The sequence below is a fragment of the Narcine bancroftii genome, chromosome 3 (genome assembly GCF_036971445.1).
Source record: "Narcine bancroftii isolate sNarBan1 chromosome 3, sNarBan1.hap1, whole genome shotgun sequence".
In the NCBI taxonomy this organism is placed as follows: Eukaryota; Metazoa; Chordata; class Chondrichthyes; order Torpediniformes; family Narcinidae; genus Narcine; species Narcine bancroftii.
Window position 1 is genome coordinate 301,057,589 of NC_091471.1, and position 23,631 is coordinate 301,081,219.

Below are 23,631 nucleotides of genomic sequence, written 5' to 3' on the forward strand. Positions count from 1 at the left end.
CCAGCCCTCTTTTCAATCTTCTTCAGCATGATGCTGAAACAAGCCATGAAAGACCTCAACAATGAAGACGCTGTTTACATCCGATACCACACAGATGGCAGTCTCTTCAATCTGAGGCGCCTGCAAGCTCACACCAAGACACAAGAGCAACTTGACCGTGAACTACTCTTTGCAGACGATGCCACTTTAGTTGCCCATTCAGAGCCAGCTCTTCAGCGCTTGACGTTCTGTTTTGCGGAAACTGCCAAAATGTTTGGCCTGGAAGTCAGCCTGAAGAAAACTGAGGTCCTCCATCAGCCAGCTCCCCACCATGACTACCAGCCCCCCTCCCCCACATCTCCATCGGGCACACAAAACTGAAAACGGTCAACTAGTTTACCTATCTCGGCTGCACCATTTCATCGGATGCAAGGATCGACAACGAGATAGACAACAGACTCGCCAAGGCAAATAGCGCCTTTGGAAGTCTACACAAAAGAGTCTGGAAAAACAACCAACTGAAAAACCTCACAAAGATTAGCGTATACAGAGCCGTTGTCATACCCACACTCCTGTTCGGCTCCAAATCATGGGTCCTCTACCGGCATCACCTACGGCTCCTAGAATGCTTCCACAAGCATTGTCTCCGCTCCATCCTCAACATTCATTGGAGCGACTTCATCTCCAACATCGAAGTACTCGAGATGGCAGAGGCCGACAGCATCGAATCCACGCTGCTGAAAATCCAACTGCGCTGGGTAGGTCACATCTCCAGAATGGAGGACCATCGCCTTCCCAAGATCGTGTTATATGGCGAGCTCTCCACTGGCCACCGTGACAGAGGTGCACCAAAGAAGAGGTACAAGGACTGCCTAAAGAAATCTCTTGGTGCCTGCCACATTGACCACCGCCAGTGGGCTGATATCGCCTCAAACTGTGCATCTTGGCGCCTCACAGTTCAGCGGGCAGCAATCTCCTTTGAAGAAGACCGCAGAGCCCACCTCACTGACAAAAGACAAAGGAGGAAAAACCCAACACCCAACCCCAACCCACCAATTTTCCCTTGTAACCGCTGCAACCGTGTCTGCCTGTCCCGCATCGGACTTGTCAGCCACAAACGAGCCTTCAGCTGACGTGGACATTACCCCTCCATAAATCTTCGTCCGCGAAGCCAAGCCAAAGAAGAAAGAAGAATTTACTAGCTAGAGCAGAATTCACTCAGGACAGTGTGGAGGCATCAATTTTGAATCTATCCAAGATGCAACAGCTTGTCTCAGGAGTCCATCTGTACAGAAGAGCTATGGCTACAACTATCACAGCATCTGCAGAATTTTGTGTTTCACTCGATTTTTACTCCAAATCTACTTGCCTTGAATTAAAATTTACTGCTCAAGTTTAGAGAGCAGATAATTGGCCATTAACTTTGCATATTATAGCTTTGAATCCTGTGACAATGGCTATCACTTTATTCCCTGAGTTTATTCCTCATGCATATTCCATTGCTCAAGCATTTTCCTGTATTTAACACATCAGACTTTAAAGGCAGAAGACTCTGTTCTCCATTCACAGTTCTTCAAAGACATTCTATTTATCTCAAAAAGTCTTTGTTTCCCTAAAATACAAGATTCAACTTAAAGATGAAGGAAATGGAGGGATATCTAGCATTAAGGGGTCAGCAGTGGAAAGGGTTAAGAACTTGAAGTTCCATGATATCAACCTCTCTGAAGATCTGTCCTGGAGCTCCACGTCAATGCAATCATGAAGAAGGCTCCTACATCATGAGGAGTTTGAGGAGATTTGATATGTCACCAAAGACTCTTGCAAATTGCTTCAGGTGTACCCTGGAGAGCATTCTGACTCTGCATCACTGCCTGGTATGGAGGTTCCAAGTGTTGTGAACTCACCCTGCACCATCAGGGGAACCAACTTCACTCCATCGAGAACATCTACAAGAGATGGTGTCTTAACAAAGCAGCCTCTATCCTCAAGGACCTCCACCACCCAGGCCATGCCCTCTTCACACTGCTACCATCAGGAAGGAGGTTCAGGAGACTGAAGATGAACACCCAATGTTGGAAAAACAGCTTCTTCCCCTCTGAATGGATAATGAACCATAGACACTACCTCACCTTTTCTTCTTTAGCACTAATTTATTTATTTTTAAAAATGTAATTTGTACAATATTTTCACTGTAATGCTGATGAGAAACAACAAATTTTGTGACAATAAATTCTGAATCTGATCCCTCAGTTTTGATCTGATGAGGACATTATGTTCAGCACTAGATACATGGGCCGAAGGGCCTGTCCCCATCCAGTACCGTTCTACATTCTTAACTCTTAACTCACCAGGAAGTCTAACATGCAACTTCCTATCCTGACGTTGCCACGATGTTGCTGGTGACTTCAATCACGCCAACCTGAAAACGGTCTTACCATCATTTCAACATCATGTGAACTTTCCCACCAGAGGAGACAACACCCTGGATCGGGTGTACACCAATGTCCCTGGTGCATACAAGGCTGTACCTTGCCCCCATCATGGTTACTCAGATCATATAGCTGTCCTGCTAACCCTTGCGTACAGACTGCTGGCAAAGCAAACTAGGTCACTTTGCAGGGATATCAGGACGTGGCTGGGGGTTGGGGGGAGGGGGGTCAACAGCAGTACTGCAAGACTGCTTTGAGACAACAGACTGGAACTGTTTCAGGGAAGTAGCCACCTACAACAGTCATGTAAATATAGAAGATTATGTGAGTTCAGTGACTGGCTACATCAGCAAGTGCATTGAGGATGTCACCGAGATCAAATGCTTCACAACCAGGGCTGACCAGGAACCATGATTGGTTGCAGAGGTCCAAGCCCTTCTCAGAGCACTAAGATCAGCCAGGGCTGAACTCTCCAATGCCATTTGGAGGGCAAAGCATGGGTACAAACAGAAGATCCACAGACAGATGTGCGATACCAGTGATATGAGGCATATGTGGCAAGGGATAAAGACTATTACAGATCAAAAGTCAACCTTGCGAATTAAGGTCAATGATCCCTCCCTTCTGGACAGAAAACCTTCAGTCCACGGTTTGATGAGAAGAACAGGATGATGCCAAAGAAAGCTCCTTGTCCCCCTGATAAATTGACCCCTTGTATAGCCACGGCTGAGGTGAGGAAAACCCTGTCCAAAGTGAACCCACACAAGGCAGTGGGACCAGACAGCATAATTGGTCATGTACTGAAAGTCTGCGCAGACCAATTGACATCTTCAATACCTCACTGCAGCAGGGTTCAAGGCACCATCATCCAAGAGAGCGACAATGACAGGCCTCAATGACTACCACCCTGTGGCACTGACCTCCACCATTATGAAATGCTTCAAGCGTCTGGTGATGGAATGCATCAAAGTACACTTCCCAGAGACACTGGATCCATTTCAATTTGCCTATAGAAGAGATTGTTCGACAGAAAATGCTATAGGCTTGTTGCTTCACTCCATCATGGCCCATCTGGAGAAAGATGCCTCATAAGCCAGGCTGCTCTTCATTGACTTCAGCATAGTACTTTAATATGATCATTCCCCAGAAACTGGTGGAGAGGCTGTCCTCACTGGGACTCAACTCCCCTCTCTGTAATTGCACCCTGGATTTCCTAACAGAAAGACCACAGTCTGTCCGGGTTGGCAACAGGATAATAAGCACCATCGTGCTGAGTACTGGCTCACCTCATGGCTTTGTGCTCAGCCCGCTCCTGTTCATGGTCCTGACCCACGTCTGCAATGCCAGCTCCAGCTCCAACAGTGTCCTCAAGTTTGCAGATGATACAACAGTCGTTGGCCTCGTCAGCAACAATGATGAGTCGCACTATTGAGAAGAGGTGGAAGATCTCACCTCTTCTCAATAGTGCGATCTCATGAAATGGTGCAAGAATAACAACCCGAGTCTCAACAAGATGGGCAAGATGAAGGAGACTTCAGGAGGACCAGGAACGACCACTCTCCACTACTCATCAACAACTCTGTAGTAGAAAGATTGGAGAGAACCAAGTTCCTTGACTAGTGACCTATCATGGACACTCAACATCTCCTCACTTGTCAGGAAGGCGTAACAGTAACTGCACTTCTTGAGAAGACAGAAGCGGGCAAGGCTACCAGCCACCATCATGTCAACCTTCTATAGGAGCTCTATTGAGAGTGACCTGATTGACTACATCACAGTGTGGTATGGTTGCTGCAGAGTAATTGATCAGAAAGCAGTCCTCAGGATAATAAGAGGGGCAGAGAGGATCACTAGAGTCTCCCTCCCCCCCACCCCCCATCGACGTGATCTACCAGGATCGTTATCTGAAGAGGGTGCGCAAAATCATTGAGGACCCCTTCCACCCCACACACCGCATCGTTCAGCTGCTCCAGTTGGGGAAGAGATACAGGAGAATGCGAGCCAGCACCACCAGGCTGAGGAACAACTTCTTCTCACAGGCTGATGAGAATGCTGAATGACCAAAGGAACAGCTCGCGCTAACCGTCCGAGACTCTCATTTGTACAAAACAATATTTCTATGAACTGGATATGTATTATTTGTCTGTATGTGTGTAATGTCTGGTTGTGTGTCTGCGTGTTTCTCATCAAGGACTGGAAAACTCTGTTTCGTCAGGTTGTACATGTGCAATCGGATAACTTGACAACTCTCCAACACATCCAATTGATTTGATTTTTTTAAAAAGCATAGCAAGTTACAAAAAAAATTGTTCCCCATTTCAAATTTAGAGACTTCACTATTTTTATGAGCACAGGATTCAGAATTCAGATTTATTGTCAGAGTACATACATGAAATCACATACAACGTTGAGATTTTTTTTGAGTGTTCTCCCCTTTCTCTGAGAACTGAGTTGCAGATTTATTTCACCAGCTCTCCCAATGCAATTCCCAAATATATTTCAGTGCAGATGTACATCCTGCCTTCGCACAGGGACTCACAGCCCCTTTTCATCCGTGCGCATCCAGTCCAGCCTTGACACACACGTGATAGACGCGCATTTCAAAGCACCCACCACCCCCCCCCCCCCACCACCGCAGTTATTGGAAGAAAAGTCCAATATAATTCACAGCGTTGACGTTAACTGCAATGACTGGTTGATGGGAGTAATTCCGGGTGGCTTCCCCCTTTGGCTGGTTGAGGGGGCTTCCCTCCCAATCTCAGCCTCTCAGTGTCCTGAGCGGAAGCATCTGTCCCCCTACAAGAGCCCTCCCGTTGCATGCACCTGCTCCAGGAGTCGTGCCCCAGTCAGCAGCGTTCCCTCGCCGACATCTCGGTGTGCTGGAAGACTAAAGCCTCAGGCAGACCAAAAGATCCAAGCCAACGGCTTGGGCAGCGTCCAGATCCGTCCCCGCTGCTAATCAGGGTCGGCACAGCGTCTCAAGATCAAAGCCTGGGCGCACTGGGGTAGGGGGGAAGAGGGGGTGCGGCGTCCTCCGTCCCGTCCTCAGACTCCACACAGCCCTTCTCCCTCTCTCTGCCCCTCCCCCCGCCCCCACCCCCAGCTGAGTCTCTCTAAAGTGGGCGTGGGATGGGCGAGCCCTGCTTCCTTGAAAGGACAGGTCTTGAGTGGGGAGACGTGGGATGGCAAACCGACGTTTTATAAGACACTGGTGACAGATGGGGAAATGAAACCTTCCGGGCAGGCGGAGAGCAGAAGCTGGAACAGGAAGATTTGCCCAGCCAGCCGGGTGCAAGCGGGAAAGTGGGTAAGTCTGCGCGCAGGAGCCGGGCTGAGTGTCCTCCGCACTCGCTCCGGGCGCACAGCGAGAGTCCAGAGCACGAGCGGGCGCTGCCGAACCCTGGCGTGTGGAGCCAGGGCTCTGGTGGGGCTCCCTTCCCGGGGTGGTGGGGCTCCCTTCCCGGGGTGGTGGGGCTCCCTTCCCGGGGTGGTGGGGCTCCCTTCCCGGGGTGGTGGGGCTCCCTTCCCGGGGTGGTGGGGCTCCCTTCCCGGGGTGGTGGGAGATGGATGGCACTCCCTTGTGGGGCACTGAGTTCTCCCTGTTGGTCAACGCTCAGTCCCGAGGAGCTGGAGTCAGCACGGCTGGACGTTCACCGGATTTGGGCACGCAAAGAAAATAGCACCGGTAAACGAGGGGGCAGCGGCTGAACCAATGCCAAGTGTGTTCGCTACCTGGCTCAGAAAGTGCATGAGCTCCAATGTTACAGCGTGGTCTCAATGCATTCTTTCCCTTGCCCTGTCAACATAGCCGTTGCTTCAATGCATGTGAAATTCTCTCCTCAAAGTATCAAATCGTTTGACAGTTCAGTCGGTCAACGATGTCTAACCATAAGACATAGGAGCATAAAGAGTTTACTCAGCCCATCATGAGCTGATCTATTCTCCCACTCAGCCCCACTGCCCGGCCTTCTCCCCATAACTCTTTGATGCCCTGGCTAATCAACAACCGATCAATCTCTTGCCTGAAATATGCTCAAATGAGTTGGCCAAACTTGCTTGGGACCTGGGTCCCAAGCAAGTTCATGTTCATTTCCTTGGCAAATGAACAGGGAGACCATTTCAGACATTCAAGAAGAAAACAGGGCAGGTTTAGGAGGATATGGACCAAATTCAGGCCAATGGGACTAGTCCAGAATGCCAATTGGGTCAGCATGAATGAGTTGGGCTGAGGGGCCTGCTTCCTGTTGTCTGACCCAATGACACTGCCTCATCTGGGTTGGCTGAGCTTCGGATCTGGAGTGCTGGTTGCAATTGGTTTGGACTGGAGGCTGCGGGAGCACCGGAGGAAAAACCAAAGGACACTTGGACCCTCCTTTGCTTCCCTTTCTCTGACTCTAAGGGGTGCTGGGAAATTTCTGCTGGTGGCTGATGTAACAAGAGTAATGTCCAAAAAAAAGCTTGCCTTTAAACAAATATTTTTGACCAAAGGGTGAGACATTGGGCTAGATCAGTGACTAACAGGTCAATGGACCTGAACTCTTTTAATGAGCTTGTTAGTTGTTGTTTATAATCCTTTTCCCCATCCAAGTATGCAGTAATAGGAATATGAGAGATTCCAGGACTCTTTCTACTGAGGAGATCAATAGGTTTCCAATTAAACAAACTTCCAGTATCCAGAACTCTGGGTCTGGGTTGAATTTACCTCATTGTGCTTTTAGTGAGAGCACGACATCTGGCAGTTATTCTGCACCGCAGTTTAAATGGATGAAAACCAGCTGGAACATTCAAAAACAATTATATTTTTAAAAGCAAAATAACAAGAATGCTGGAGGTGCTCAGCAGGTCTCACAGCATCCAAAGGAGGTAAAGAGATATATAACTGATGTTTTTGTCCCGAGCCTTTCATCCAGGCCCACAGCTGTGGTCTTGAAACGTTGGTTATGAAACAGCATTGCTGTGTTTTATACTTCAATCTTTCTTGTTTCATTACATTCTTAAAAGCTACTGAGTTAATGTTACTGAAAACATTAAAAATTTTAAACCATGAAAAGTACTTTTTTCCCCCCCAAAAATTAACAAAGCTTAAAATAAAAACAAAGTTCATTGAATGGCCAGACAGCATCTGTGGAAAGAAAAGAAGAATTGATGTTTCTGGTCAAATGTCCTTGGTTAGAATATAGAACGAGAGAAGAGCAATTTAACTCCCTAATGAGGGAGTAAATGGAGTGTGCGAAATAAGGGTTGTTGTGTAGATAAATTCTATTACCCTATTTTCAGATGCAGCCTGGCCATTTGAACATTTCTAGTATATTTTGCATTGAATTTCAGATTTCCAGCATCTACACATTTTTAAAAAATTTCCACTGAAGAACTTTACCCATCGTCAATATTTTCCATTGAAATGAATGATGAAGTACAGCCTGTGGAATGCCAATTCATACTCTCTTATGAGGAAGGCCACATTGGGGAAACAAGCTGTCTGCTGTTCTCAGCGCTCAGGATTTTAACCTTTGCACGCACTCATTCCGAAATCCCAAAAGAACTGGATTTCTGTGTTTGTGTGTGTATATATATTCATGTGTACGTTATTGTCTGTGTGTTCATGTATATAAATATATATGCACGTGTGTGTATATTCTTCTTTGGCTTGGCTTCGCGGACGAAGATTTATGGAGGGGGTAATGTCCACGTCAGCTGCAAGCTCGTTTGTGGCTGACAAGTCCGATGCGGGACAGGCAGACATGGTTGCAGCGGTTGCAAAGGAAAATTGGTGGGTTGGGGTTGGGTGCTGGGTTTTTCCTCCTTTGTCTTTTGTCAGCGAGGTGGGCTCTGCGGTCTTCTTCAAAGGAGGTTGCTGCCCGCTGAACTGTGAGGCGCCAAGATGCACGGTTTGAGGCGATATCAGCCCACTGGCGGTGGTCAATGTGGCAGGCACCAAGAGATTTTTTTAGGCAGTCCTTGTACCTCTTCTTTGGTGCACCTCTGTCTCGGTGGCCAGTGGAGAGCTCGCCATATAACACGATCTTGGGAAGGTGATGGTCCTCCATTCTGGAGACATGACCTACCCAGTGCAGTTGGATCTTCAGCAGTGTGGATTCGATGCTGTCGGCCTCTGCCATCTCGAGTACTTCGATGTTGGAGATGAAGTCGCTCCAATGAATGTTGAGGATGGAGCAGAGACAATGCTGGTGGAAGCGTTCTAGGAGCCGTAGGTGATGCTGGTAGAAGACCCATGATTCGGAGCCGAACAGGAGTGTGGTTGTGACAACGGCTCTGTATACGCTAATCTTTGTGAGGTTTTTCAATTGGTCGTTTTTCCAGACTCTTTTGTGTAGTCTTCCAAAGGCGCTATTTGCCTTGGCGAGTCTGTTGTCTATCTCGTTGTCGATCCTTGCATCCGATGAAATGGTGCAGCCGAGTTAGGTAAACCGGTTGACCGTTTTGAGTTTTGTGTGCCTGATGGAGATGTGGGGGCCTGGTAGTCATGGTGGGGAGCTGGCTGATGGAGGACCTCAGTCTTCTTCAGGCTGACTTCCAGGCCAAACATTTTGGCCGTTTCCGCAAAACAGGACGTCAAGCGCTGAAGAGCTGGCTTTGAATGGGCAACTAAAGCGGCATCGTCTGCAAAGAGTAGTTCACGGACAAGTTGCTCTTGTGTCTTGGTGTGAGCTTGCAGGCGCCTCAGATTGTGTAGATATATATATATGGATATATATATATCTATATATAGATATATATAGATTGTATATATGTATGTATGTGTTTTTGTGTGTATGTACTTGGTGCATATGTATACATATGTACATGTTTGTGTGTTTATATACATATACACATTTGTATGTGTGTTTGTATGTACATGTGTATGTGCATATATATATATATATATATAGACATACATATGTATACATGTTTATGTGTATACATGTGTACATGTGTGTGTCTCGGAGTATACATTTGTATGTGTGCATATATGCATGTGTGGGTGTGTTTATGTATATATATATATGTACTCATGCACATGCATAAGTATATGTGCATGTACACATGTGTACATGTGTGTGTGTACACATATGTGTGTGTGTGTCTGTTTGTACACATTTGTGTGTGTGTGCTTGCACGTGCAGATAGTCCTGCACACAAGTCCAACAATTTTCCCCACATAGGTCTGGTGCATTGAAACAGAACTTTAAGGTCTAAGGTGGAGAGCCAGAGAGCTGATGAATGGAAAGGTCGTCCTTTCCTCACACTGAATACCAAGAATCATTCTTTTCCATACACTGCATGGAAGACATGTGATGCATCATATTAATATTGGGTGGGATTGTTAGCATAGCACTTAATGCAATGCTATGACAGCACCAGGAACCTGGATTCTGTAAGGAGTCTGTATATTCTCCCTGTACTTACATGGGTTTCCTCCAGATGCTCCAGTTTCCTCCCACATTCCAAAGACATGCAGGGTTAGAAGGTTAATTGGTCACATGGATGTTGTTGGGCAGTGGAGAATCATGGGTCGGAAGGGCCCATTACTGTGCTGGATCTCTAAATTGAAAATTAAGTTAATTTGCCTGGTGATGATAGTTTGTTGGTACAAGCACAACTTGCCTGTGTGCTACTGCACTGAATAACATTATGGAGACTGGGAGGTGAAATGGTGAAGAGCTACCACAGACAGAGTAAACAATAAATGGTCTTGATCAACGATACATTCGTGTGGCTTTGAGCAAGCAGGGAGTATTCACAATTTTAAGATTTAACAAGTCAAAACTAAAAATCTCCTTCAATGCTGTTTAATTTTATGGAGAATATAAGTCAGAGCCTTCAGGATTATTATTCAAAGTTCAGATTTATTGTCGGAGTACATACATGACATCACATACAAATCTGAGATTCTTTTATCTGTGGGCCAGGCAGAATTTCTGCTTATCAGTTGTGCAAAAAAGATACATATATAAAAGAGAGAAATTTAAACAAGAGGAGTTGTGAACTGACTGTGCAATGCAGAAAAAATATTCAATAATAAATAATGCGCAAGGTAAGAGTCCTGAAATGAGTCTGATTGAGTTTGTTGTTGAGGAGTCTGATGGTGGAGGGGTAGCCGCTGTTCATGAACTTGGTGGTACGTCTTTTGCCTGATGACAGCAGCAAGGACAGAACACGCCTGGATGGTGTGGATCCTTGATGATTGCTGCTGCTCTCCAACAGCAGTGTTGAATGTAGATGTTCTCTGTGGTGGGGCGACGCACACTACCTTGTGCAAAGTTTTCTGCCCAGAGGTATTGGTGCCCCCACACCAGACAGCCACTTTCCACAATAGAACTTTGCCAAGGTTTTCGATGTCATACCAAACCTCTGCAAACTCCTGACAAAGTAGAGGCGCTGATGTGCCTTCTTCACAATGACATTAATATGTTGGGTCCAGGAAAGATCCTCCAAGATTGTGATTCCCAGAAATTTAAATGTGTTCATCTCTCCACCTCTGATCCCCCAATAATCAGTGGATCATACATCTTTGATTTTCCTTTCCTACAGCTCCTTGGTTTTGGTGACATTGAGTGCAAGGTTATTATTGGTGGACCATTCAGTCAAGTTTTCAATCTCTTCCCCCCCCCCCCACTTTATGGTGACTCATTGGGGTTTTTTATGCACACACTACCATGGTATGAACAGTTAATGTGTAGATGCTGTTATTGTCGTACCAAGCAGGCCTGTGGTGCTCAGGTACTGATGAAGCTTATGGAGAAATTCTTGCCAATCCTCACTGATTGGGGTCTGGAGGTGAGGAACAAATTACCCAGTTAAGTGTTGCATTTTGCTGATGCTGTGTTTGAAGGGATTGCATTACCATCACTTGCTCTGAAATACTATCCAAAGCTTTATTTTGCATCCAACTCATACACCAAGTAGTGCAATAATGAAAAATAAACAAATTAATTGCCAGATGATTAAAGAAGTGTAGGATCTAGTATAGTCAAATAGTGTAGAGTTTGGAGAAAGGTAGAGAAACAGTGGAGGGAAGGAGTGTAGAGTGCTGTGTTTTACAATGATAGTTTTAGTTTTATCAAGGTTATTGTAAGTGATAAAAATCATAATTGATTTTTGTCTTTTCATCCTAGTTCTTTTTTTAATTCCTCAACATTTGAGGGTGGCAACTGACCACATGGAGATGGCCTTTATTTTATTTGGTGGTAAATATCCTTGTCAAGGGTTCTGACCTGAAACAGCTGTAATTCTTTTTCTCCATGTTAAGCCACTCGACCCGCTGAGCTCTCCCAGCAGATTGTTTTTGTTGTAATTAAATAATTTCTGAGTTATTTAACTTAAATGAATTTGTCATTTGAATGCCACAGGACAGGAAATGCAATTCCTGTGATTAATGGGCTAATTTTTCCACTGTTCAGAATGTAAATTTGGCTATTTATCTGTAAAACAATTTTAATGTTGTTTAAAGTCAATCATCAGAAAGAAATACAGAACAAACATTCCAGTGTCCATTATGTACAAACTGTTGGCCAAGCATTCTGCTGTTAAATTTATTTTGGTTTGAAGTGTGCCGTGCTAGGTCATCGCATACCTCCAATGCAGTGACATAAGAATGCAACGGCTCTCAACCATTTTTCACTTGACTATTTTGTTACTTCTATGGACCACCTAGAGCAAAACCTGGACCCACTGGTTTGGGTTGGGACCGATGAGGCTATGATCCTTCGACACCACTTTTGCTTTGTTAGGAACATTGAGAATTTTTTTGTTTTATCTGTCACCAACTTTCCAAACTCTTAAGCTAATAATATCCATGAAGTGAATGGCTCTGTGCTCCAAATGCTAGCTAAGGCTAATGTAAATCCAAAAGGCTGGGTTTGACATCTTAGCTCATGTTAATTGTCCACCCCTAGACCCAGCGCTTAGTCCAAGAGAGGAGTTGAAGGCCATCTAACTTCTAGTTCATTACTGACTTCTTTTTTTAATATTTTATCTTAGTTTTCACAGACTTACAACATCCAATGAACAAAGCCATTCATGTACATATGCATACCCAAAGTCTATATTTGTCCCAACCCTCACCACCCACCACAGTGAATACGTTCAAAAAACTTACCTCGATCCCAATCATTGTGGGGTGCACGACCCCTATCAAGACCTGTAATTAAAAGAAATCAAATGGCAACGCCATTCAAAAAAAAAAGCACTTAAACAAAAAAGGAAGGAACTCGAAAGAAAACGAAGGACATTACCAACTTTTTCACCAAATGTATCAGCACCGCAGACAGGAACCTGCTGATATTGCGATACTGTTTGCCAGAGCTTCTATGCGAAGGAGCAACAGTTCCAGGCCAGTACTTTCAAATGGTGAGAAGCTCAGGATCACTGATTTCAGAGAGCTTTGAGCATCCTTTCACACTGAATGTTAGCTTGCATGTTGAGTGAGCAATGAAGGAAGCAAATTGAACATTGGCTTTTATCATCAAGCAATTGGAGCAAAGGAGGAGAAAGATCTTACTGGGTATATTCAGGGCTTGATGAAAGTAACACAATATTTAGTGCTTATTTTTTGAAAACTATTTATTTAAGAAAATTGTTAATAGGAAAACAATATACAGTCCAATATAAGTAATTTTATATAATTATATATATTTAAAAAATTTAAAACATAAACGCAAGAAAAAGAAAATAATTATTAAAAAAATTATACTCCTCCCACCCTCCCACCCCATCAGCCACCTCTCTTATGGAGAGCTTAAAAAAAAGGAAAAATATATAACACATCAAAGTACATTTAAATGCATATATTCCAAATACGGTTAGCACATTGACAAAAAAAGAATAATTATCAAGCAAATTGTATGTAATTTTTTCCTTAACAATACAAGATTTCAATTCATTATGCCATCGTGTTATATTAATCACTGTGTTATCTTTCCATGTACTTGCTACACATTTACGAGCTACAGACAATACTAAACGTACAAATTCAATCTGAAATTTATCCACCCCTAATCCCTTTAAAGGAACCATGTAACCCATTAAAAAAATAGATGGATGTAATGGTAATTTAATGTTATATTCTTCTTTGGCTTGGCTTCGCGGACAAAGATTTTTGGAGGGGTAATGTCCACATCAGCTGCAGGCTCGTTTGTGGCTGACAAGTCCGATGTGGGACAGGCAGACATGGTTGCAAGGGAAAATTGATTGGTTGGGGTTAGGTGTTGGGTTTTTCCTCCTTTGTCTTTTGTCAGTGAGGTGGGCTCTGCGGTCTTCTTCAAAGGAGGTTGCTGCCCGCCGAACTGTGAGGCGATATCAGCCCACTGGCGGTGGTCAATGTGGCAGGCACCAAGCGATTTCTTTAGGCAGTCCTTGTACCTCTTCTTTGGTGCACCTCTGTCACGGTGGCCAGTGGAGAGCTCGCCATATAACACGATCTTGGTCCTCCATTCTGGAGACATGACCTACCCAGCGCAGTTGGATCTTCAGCAGCGTGGATTCGATGCTGTCAGCCTCTGCCATCTCGAGTACTTCGATGTTAGGGATGAAGTCGCTCCAATGAATGTTGAGGATGGAGCGGAGACAACGCTGGTGGAAGCGTTCTAGGAGCTGTAGGTGATGCCGGTAGAGGACCCATGATTCAGAGCCGAAAAGGAGTGTGGGTATAATTTTTCCAAAATTAACCTAATTTCTTTCCAAAATGGATGAACATGAACACAAGACCAAATAGCATGTAAAAAAAAGCACCAGTACATACACATCTAAAACAAGAATCCGAGTTACTAAAACAATATTTTTTCAATTTCTCTGGAGTTAAATATAACTGATGTAAAAAATTATAATTAACCATTCCATACTGTAAATTCGTCAATTTAGTTACACTGTTGTAATACATGTCTGCCCAATAATCTTCAGGAAAAACAAAAGCTAAATCAGGCAGACGCAGCATGGTTTTAGAAAGGGAAGATCTTGTTCAACAACCTTGTTAGGATTCTTTGAGGATATAATGGGTGTGGTGGATAGAGGGGAACAGGTTGATGTTGTATATTTGGATTTCCAGAAAGCGTTTGATAAGGTGCCGCACAAGAGACTTATCAGTAAGTTACAGGAAAGTGGAGTCCGGGGAAGTATATTGGCCTGGATTGAAAATTGGCTGTCTGACAGGAGGCAGAGAGTCGGGATAAGTGGGAGTTTTTCAGGTTGGCAGAGAGTGGTAAGTGGGGTGCCGCAGGGGTTGGTTCTAGGCCCACAACTGTTAATCATTTACATTGATGACTTGGAGGAGGGGACAAAATATGGTGTAGCCAAGTTTGCGGATGACACCAAATTGAGTGGAAGAGCAAATTGTAATGAGGATGTGGAGAGTCTGCAGAGGGATATAGTTAAGCTGGATGAGTGGGCAAAGGTCTGGCAGATGGAGTACAATGTTAATAAGTGTGAGGTTATCCACTTTGGCAAGAAAAATAAAAGAGCTGAATATTATTTAAAGGGTGAAAAACTACAGCATGCTGTTGTTCAGAGGGACTTGGGAGTGCTTGTGCATGAATCGCAAAAAGTTAGGTTGCAGGTGCAGCAGGTTATGAAGAAGGCAAATGGAATGTTGGCCTTCATCGCTAGAGGAATTGAATTCAGGAGTAGGGAGGTAATGTTGCAACTGTATAAGGTACTGGTGAGACCGCACCTGGAGTACAGTGTCCAGTTCTGGTCTCCATATTTCAGGAAGGATATACTGGCTTTGGAGACGGTCCAGAGGAGGTTTACTAGGTTGATCCCTGGGATGAAGGGGTTGACTTATGATGAAAGATTAAATCGTCTAGGATTGTATTCGCTCGAGTTCTGAAGAATGAGAGGAGATCTTATAGAAACATATAGGATTATGAAGGGTTATGGATAGGATAGATGTAGGAAGGTTTTTTGAGCTGGCCGGGGAAACTAAAATGAGAGGACACAGTCTCAAGATTCGGGGGAGTAGATTTAGGACAGAGATGAGGAAAAATAGTTTTTCCCAGAGAGTAGTGAATGTTTGGAATTCTCTAACCAGGGAAGTGGTTGAGGCTGTTTCATTAAACATATTTAAAATTTGGTTAGATAAATTTTTACATGAAGAGGAATTAGGGGATATGGGGAGAAGGCAGGTAGGTGGAGTTAGGTCATAAATTAAATCAGCCATGATCTTACTGAATGGCAGAGCAGGCTCGATGGGCCATTTTTGGCCTACTCCTGTTCCTACTAATGAAAAAAAAAATTAAGCTTAGACTTCTCCCATCCCGATTTATCCATATTATCTTGTAACACTTGATACATAACAGAAATATATCCTTTTTTTCATATAGAAATCAAAGATTCAAATTCCGACAATACAGGTAAAGTCATCTCTCTACCATACATGTCTTTCACCAGAGCTCGAAGTTGATAATTGTAGAGCTCGTCGAAAGAATCAAAAACTTGTTGATCCAAACCAAGGCTTTTATTAGCAAAAGACAGGAGCTCTTCACAGGTGGCCGACCAGTCCGGAATGTCCGACCTGGCTAGGGACACAACCCTTTAAGGCCCAGACAGTAGGCGTGGCTTAGCTCTCAGCCAATCGCTGTAAGCACAGTCTAGATACTGTTACATTGGTGATAGATCTGTACTATCACAATAATAAACAAACAAATAATTTTCAGCAATATCAAAACATTCCCTCAATTGATTAAAGGAAAGAAACTGCCCTTCTACAAAACAATCCTGCAATGTCTTTATACCCTTAAAATCCCAACTCTTTAAATACTTATTAAATATTGAAAAAGGAATAAGCTGATTATTATATCATGGGGTTAAAATTGACAATTTACCTTTTGATCCTAAAATCTTATTTCTTTTAGTCCATACCTTTAATAAATGCTTTAATATCGGCATATTATATTCCCACAACAAATTTATATTCTATCGATATATAAATTGATGCACCTCAATTTCAGAAATGCAAGCTATCTCAACTTTCACCCAACTTGGGGGGTTGGTCCAAATCCATCAATGTACTAATAAATTTCAACTGGGCTTCTTCATAATAATTTTGAAAATGAGGTAATTGAGGCTCACCAAATGTATACTTCCAAGTAAGTTTATGTAATGCTGCCTGCGATAATTTACCTTTCCATAAAAATTCTCTCACGGCTTTATTTAAATCCTGAAAAAAATCCCTTTAAAAGAGGTCACGATATTGACTGAAATAAATATTGAATTCAAGAAAAAATATTCATCTTAATACAATTAACTCGACCGATTAAAGTTAACGGGAAATCTTTCCATTTAATTAAATATGCTTTAATCTTTTTTAGTAAAGGAACATAATTTATCTTATATAAAGATAAATTAATTTACAATTATTCCTAAATATTTAATTTTCTCAGACCATTTCAATTTTATAATATCTTTATATTCTGAATAATCTCCTTCTCCAACTGGCAAAATTTCACTCTTATCCCAATTAATCTTATATCCAGATAATGTTTCATATTGCAAAAAACATTCCTGCAGATGCGGCAATGATCATTCTGGGTCTGTCAAATATATCAAAACATCATCTGCAAATAAATTAATCTTATATTCATCATTCGTAACTCTCATCCCTCTTATCTGTTCATTCTGTCTTATTGTTTGAGCTAACGGTTCAATAGCCAAAGCAAACAAGGCTGGTGACAATGGACACCTTTGTCGAGTCAAACGCGTCAATTTGAATGGTAATGAAATTTGACCATTTGTCACCACCCTGGCAATCAGGTTTGTATATAAAGCTTTAACCCAACCAATAAAAAAAGGGCCAAATTTAAACTTCTCCAACACCTTAAATAAAAATTCCCATTCAACCTATCAAAGGCTTTTTCCGCATCAAGCGATCAATCGAAAAATATTATCTGATGGATTTCTATTCTTAATAAAACCTGTTTGGTCAATATGTATCAATTTAGGTAAATACTTAGCAAGTCGATTTGCTAACACTTTTGCTATAATTTTATAGTCTACATTCAGTTGAGAAAGAGGTCTATATAAAGACACGCAACGGATCTCGATCTTTTTTCAGAATTACAGTAATTAAAGCACTGGAGCAAGATTCCGGCAACCCATGCTCTTCGGTTACTTGTTGTAATACATCCTCAAACACAGAGGAACATTTAATGCTTGATGCCCTGTGTTCAATCCTGACTTGTGGAGTACCTGCATGGGTTTCTGCTGGGAGATTTTTCCCACAACACAAAAACAAGCTGCTAGATGAATTGGCTATTAACTCAGAGTGGGTAAATGACTGAAAAAAAGGGCATGTGAGGGAAAAGTTAGAGACTACAGTGGAGTAAAGGAAGGGGAACATGGCTGGGCTCTGGGCTCACACTACTGGGGCCTAGGATGAAGCAGATGGTCTCCTTCTATATCATAGTAAGAAATAATATGCATGGCTCCGGTCTTCTTACTTCAAAAATAAATAATTGCCTGAGCAGGAATCAAAAGAAGGAATGCTATGAGATGAGAATGTTTAAATTTAGACATATAGCACGGTAAAAGGTCCTTCCGGCCCATGACCCCGTGCCACCCAATTGTACCCAATTAACCTACAACCCTCAGTATGTTTTGAAGGGTGGGGGGAAACCAGAGCATCCAGTGGAAACCCATTCAGACACGGGGAGAACATACAAATTTATACAGAGATCACAGCATTCAAACCCCAGTCACTGGTACTGTAACAGCATTGCGCTAACTGCTATGTGAACCATCTCACTCTATGTTGAATGAAGAATGTTCTATTCACAAACAGGTTAATTTTCCTATTTAGAGTGATGAGCTTATTGAAACAAAAATTTCTTGAGGGTTTTGGGTATTTCAATGAGGATGTTCCAGTTGAGCCTGGCAATTAACTTCTTGTGTGGTAAGCATTATATCAAGGGTGACATGCTTAGCGTAGTAGTTAACGCAATGCTGTTACAGAGCCAGTGACTGGGATCAGGGTTCGAATCCCACGCTGTCTGTAAGGATTTTGTACGTTCTCCCTGTGTCTGTGTGGGATTCCTCCGGAGGCTCCAGTTTCCTCCCACCGTTCAAAAACATAGCGGGGGGTGTTGTCGGTGAATTGGGTGTAACTGGGTGTCACAGGCTCGTAGGCCAAAAGGGCCCGTTACTGTGCTGCATGTCTAAATTTAAAAATGTTTTTAAAATGAATTTATATTGCACTTTCTATCCCCATGAAGAACTTCGTATGAATGGATTATTTTAGCAGATATATTAAACTTCCAAGGTCAAATATGTTTCCTAGAGGTTGCATTAGTCCAATGTGATGCGAGTTTGTTCATTTTCTGGATTAACTAATAGAAGAATGTTTTTTAAAAAAATTATAACATTTTCAAAATTGACATTGTTGAAAATCCAAAATAAAGAGAAAATGCTGGAAACACTCACCAGGTGGAAAGAGATAAAGTCAACATTTTAGCCTGGGATCCTTTGTCAGAACTCAAAATTGTCCCATTATATTGCACTTCATTCTTCCTTGCTTATTCACTCCCTTTATTTCTCAATATTTACAAATTCAGCTGAAGATCTAGTTCAGAAATGTTGTTCAAGGTTATGTGTTTAAGCATCAACAGTGTTTTGCACCTGACAGTGGGAGAGATGAGGCTGTAAGTTATGTACTGCCAATTATCTTTACAACTAGAAGCATGTAATTTGTCACGATTACAGTAATTTCAGTGAATCAGAATTTATTTTCATGAAGATGTAACAAAATTTGTTTTGCAGCACCATTAAAGTACAAATATTGTTACAAATTGCATTTTTTTAAAAATAAATTAGTGCAAAAGAAGAGAATTTGAAGTTGTGTCTGTGGTTCATTGTTCATTCAGAAATCTGATGGCCGAGGGGAAGAAACTGTTTTTGTACCATTAGGTGTTTGTCTTCAGGCTCCTGTACCTCCTTCCTGGTGGTAGTAATGTGAAGGGGGCAGGGCCTGGGTGGTGGAGGTCCTTGAGGATAGGGTCTGCTTTCTTAAGACACCGGCTCTTGTAGATGTCCTCGATGGAGTGAAGATTGATGCCTGCGATGGTGCTCGCCGATTTCACAACTCTGTAACAGTCTTTTACTGTCCTGTGCATTGCCACCTCCATACCAGGCAGTGATGCAACCAGTCAGAATGCTCTCTGTAGAAATTTGCAAGAGCCTTTGGTGACATACCAAATCTCCTCAACCTCCTCACAATGTGTGGTCGCTGGCGAGCCTTCTTCGTGATTCCATCGGCATGGAGGCCCCAGGACCAATCTTCAGAGATGTTGACACCGGAATTTGAAGTGCTTAATCCTTTCCACTGCTGACCCCTCGATGAGGACTGGTTTGCATTCTCCTGATTTCCCTCTCTTGAAGTCCACAATCAGTTCCTTTATTTTGCTAACGTTGAGCGCAAGGTCGTTGTGGTGACACCACTCAACGAGCTGATCTATCTCCCTCCTGCATGCTTCCTCATTGCCATCTGCGAATCTGCCTGATGACCGTGGTGTCATCATTAATGATGACATGGTGATGAGTCATGGTCCAGTTTAAAGCAAAATAAATGAATTACAGAACTCAAGTTACCATCCAACACAACCCTTCAAAATACTTCCGTTGAATCTATCAGATTTGGGGAAGATTAAAGAGAAGGTCTGGAGTTCCATTCATTTACAAGAACTTAATTCATCAAATTGAAGTGGGATTAGGACTTTCCAATGATGTTGTCCAACTCATTAACCACAATTAAAGCATCACTTATAACAGACTTAACCTTCTCTTGATGAAAGTTCTTTGATCTCAAATTTTGTCTCTGTTTCTCTTTAAATAGGCACTGACTGACTTAGCTGAGCATTTTTTTTCAGCAATTCCATTGGTAGAGTCTTTATACAGAGGCCCGTGGGCCAATTTCTTCAGATAATTACCCATCAAAACTTACATCTGTGTTACAGGGGATTTTTTTTTACAATTCTTGCGTTAAAATATAAATCGTCACATGTATGTTTCAAAATGATTGAAATCCTACACATGTGCTCATAATTGGAAATGTATTCAGGTCCATAAAATTAGATTGGTATTGCATGATTTTTAATGTGTGGGTCTCCATCTCTGTGCAATTCAGTAAGTGCTGACATTATAAAATTAAATGGTTAAACATAAATCACACAGAGCAGAGAGAAAGGACAATAATTGTGGTATAATGTATCTTTCATGCCCAAATGTCAAATGAGGCCACACCTGCACAACTAATGCTAAGTCTGAACCACATATAGGAAATCAGGGCAAGAATATTGGGTGGAGCCGCACACATCCACTGTCTAATGGATCGGTTGCTTGCAGGTTAGTTTGATGACAGTGACTGAGTTAATGGAGATTGTTTCTCTCAGACAAGCCAAATATTGAACCTGCAACAGTGTAGACTTCTCAATGTTTTTGGATGCTCAGACGGTACCTTTCTAATTCTCATCCAATAACGGGGTCTAGTTGTCATCCCACCAGATCTGAAGCAGGAACACAGAGCTCAAATGACTTCTTCCCAGGGGGACACGGATAAGAAAAGGGAGAAAGGTTTTTTTTTTCCAGACAACCTAACCTCAGAAGTTCTGCAGGTACACCATTTCCATCTTCATTTGTTGCCAGGGATTCCATATTGTGAACCAGGGTTATCCGTTAATAAGGAATGCTATAGCCTGAAAATTCATTAGTACAGAGAGATGGATAGTGGACCCATACCTTTTTCTTTGGAAGCGGCAGGAAAGTGGCACTGTAATGTTCACAAGACCCACACTGAAGAACACTTCAGTTGAGTCTGAGTTTCAAAATTGTTCTTCACCTTCTGGTAACAAGGAGATGCAAGTGAAACACAAAAGTCTGTGACTGTGGTAAAAATGCAGAAATGCTGGAGGAACTCAGCAGGTCTCGCAGTATTCATGGGAAGTAAAGATAAAACCTAAGGTTTCCCCAGCCTTTTAATTCAGGCATCTGGCTGCTTTTCACTTGAAGAAGGGCTCAAGCCCGGTGTGGTTATATACCTTTACGCCCATGGATGCTGAGAAATCTGCTGAGTTCCTCTCGCATTTGAATGTTTTGTTTTAACTGCAATCACACCATCTGCAGACTTTCATGTTTCACTCCATTCACTTACGACATCTCCTCAAGGGGTGCCAACCCTGAAGAAGTTCTCCTCCTCTCTTCGAAGGGAGTTCTGTGAGGGTCTCTCTCATTGCTCTGCATCGGCACACCCTGCTGCTCTCAAGATCTGAGCTCATGCACTTGCTTGGACTTGCTTTCTTTTGCTTCCCCTGCCCTTTCTTCCCTTCTCCCCTTTTAATACTTGCCTGCTTCTTACTTATACCTTGATGAAGGCCTCGGGTCTGAAACACCAGTTATATATCTTTACTTTCTCCAGGCACTACGAGATCTGTTGAGTTCCTCCAGCATTTCTGTGTTTATACAAGGAGATGCATCCCTTGCTCACTGATCCATGAACGAGGAGGGACATATGTAATGGGGTAGGGGAGCACCATACTTTGGATGTGTTGTTTGGGTTCATCTTATCCTCCTTTGGTCTAGCTGAGGACTCAGGCAAAGGACTTGCCGATATTCAGCAAGTCCTTCTTTTATTCAGGCAAGGAAACTTAATGTAATTCCACACCAATGTCTTCAATCAACAGGAAGTCTCACCACTTCCTGTTATTATTGGTCATTATCAACATCCTGGAACTTTTATCATCCAACAGAAACGGACTTAGATCAGGGACTTAATTGGTGTGAGGGCATAGTGGAGGAGAGGTGTGGCAGATTCAGCAATTCACTAGCGATGAAGGACTTCGCTTGCATCAACAGTCCAGAAAAAAAAGATGTTAAAGAAACAATGGTTCACTCAGCGCAGAACTGCCTGAAGTGCTAGCACTCCTCCCATTCACGCAAAACATTTATCAGAGTCCACGTTGACACATTGGTCAAATCCTCGGCCCCCACTCCATAAAAACTTGCTGTCCCACTTAGGAAAATTGAGGTAGCGGGCTCCAGTGCTGTTCTGCCCCACTTTCACCTCACAATATAGATCCCTGCTCCAACCCACAAGGTAACGAACAACATCAGAAGCGTCCAATACAACGGCACCCAAAAGCACTACAATAAGTTAGGGAAACGATTAGGCAAACGCTGCACTCCCACCAATGATCAAACGTCAGAATTGCAGCCCTTCAGATTTCAGATTTGTTGTCAGAGTATATAAGCGGCATCACATATCACCCTGAGATTCTTTTTTCTGTGGACGATGCAGAATTGCCACTGATAGGTAGTGCAAAAAAAAACTCAATGTACACATGTAAAAAAATAAAGAAATGTAAACAAATTGTGCAATACAGAGAGGAAATAAAGTCCCTGATTGAGTATATTGTTGTGGAGTCTGATAGTGGAGGGGCAGTAGCTGTCCCTGAACCTGATGGTGTGAGTCTTGTGGCACCTACACCTCTTTCCTGATCGTAACAGTTAGAACAGAGCACGTGCTGGGGGTGTGGATCCTTGATGATCGCTACTGCTCCCTGTAGATGTTCTCGCTGGTGGGGAGGGTTTTATTTTCCATGATGTCCTGGGCTGTGTCCACTACCTTTTGCAGGGCTTTCTGCTCAGGGGTATTGGTGTCCCCCTACTAGACCATAATTTTTACACTTAAAAATGTAATGAAACTAAAATTTGATGATATCTTTCTTTTAACAGGTTAGTGTGACGCTATTACAGTGGTAGCACCAGCGACCCGGGTTCGAATCTGGCGCTGTCAGTTGGGAGTTTGTTTGTTCTCCCCATGTCTGTGTGGATTTCTTGGTTTTCTCCCACCCTTCAAAACATAAGTGGTTAATTCAGGTGGAATTTGGTAGCACGGGTTTAAAATGGCGGAATCGGCTTCCACAGTGCTGTAAATAAAATGTATTGAAATTTAAATCCAGGTCAGAACCATTGACTAATCAATTCCCTTGACTATTGTGGTTGTTCAAAGTTGAGCCTTTGTTTGTTTCACTTCAATCTATAATAAGAATCACGACACAGATCACTGCCACATTTTCAAGGGGAGTTAAGGATAGGCAATAAACTGCTCACTTGACTTGCCAGTCAAGTCCAGATCCCTAACTTGAAAATCTGCTGCAGAACAGATTTTCCACAGTGAATGGTAATGAATAGGGTAACATGAATAGGTCTCATGTACATGGCCAGTGTGGATATGGTGGACTTA

General features: G+C 42.9%; 1 protein-coding gene across 1 annotated transcript in view; it reads left to right on the forward strand.

Moving 5' to 3' along the window:
- Positions 1 to 5,310: 5,310 nt before the first annotated feature.
- tbxa2r (thromboxane A2 receptor) overlaps positions 5,311 to 23,631 on the forward strand; it is a 36,072-nt gene continuing 17,751 nt past the window's right edge. The window contains exon 1 of the mRNA XM_069922991.1: positions 5,311 to 5,715. The gene's annotated coding sequence lies outside the window, so the exon portion shown is untranslated. The remainder of the gene's footprint in view (positions 5,716 to 23,631) is intronic.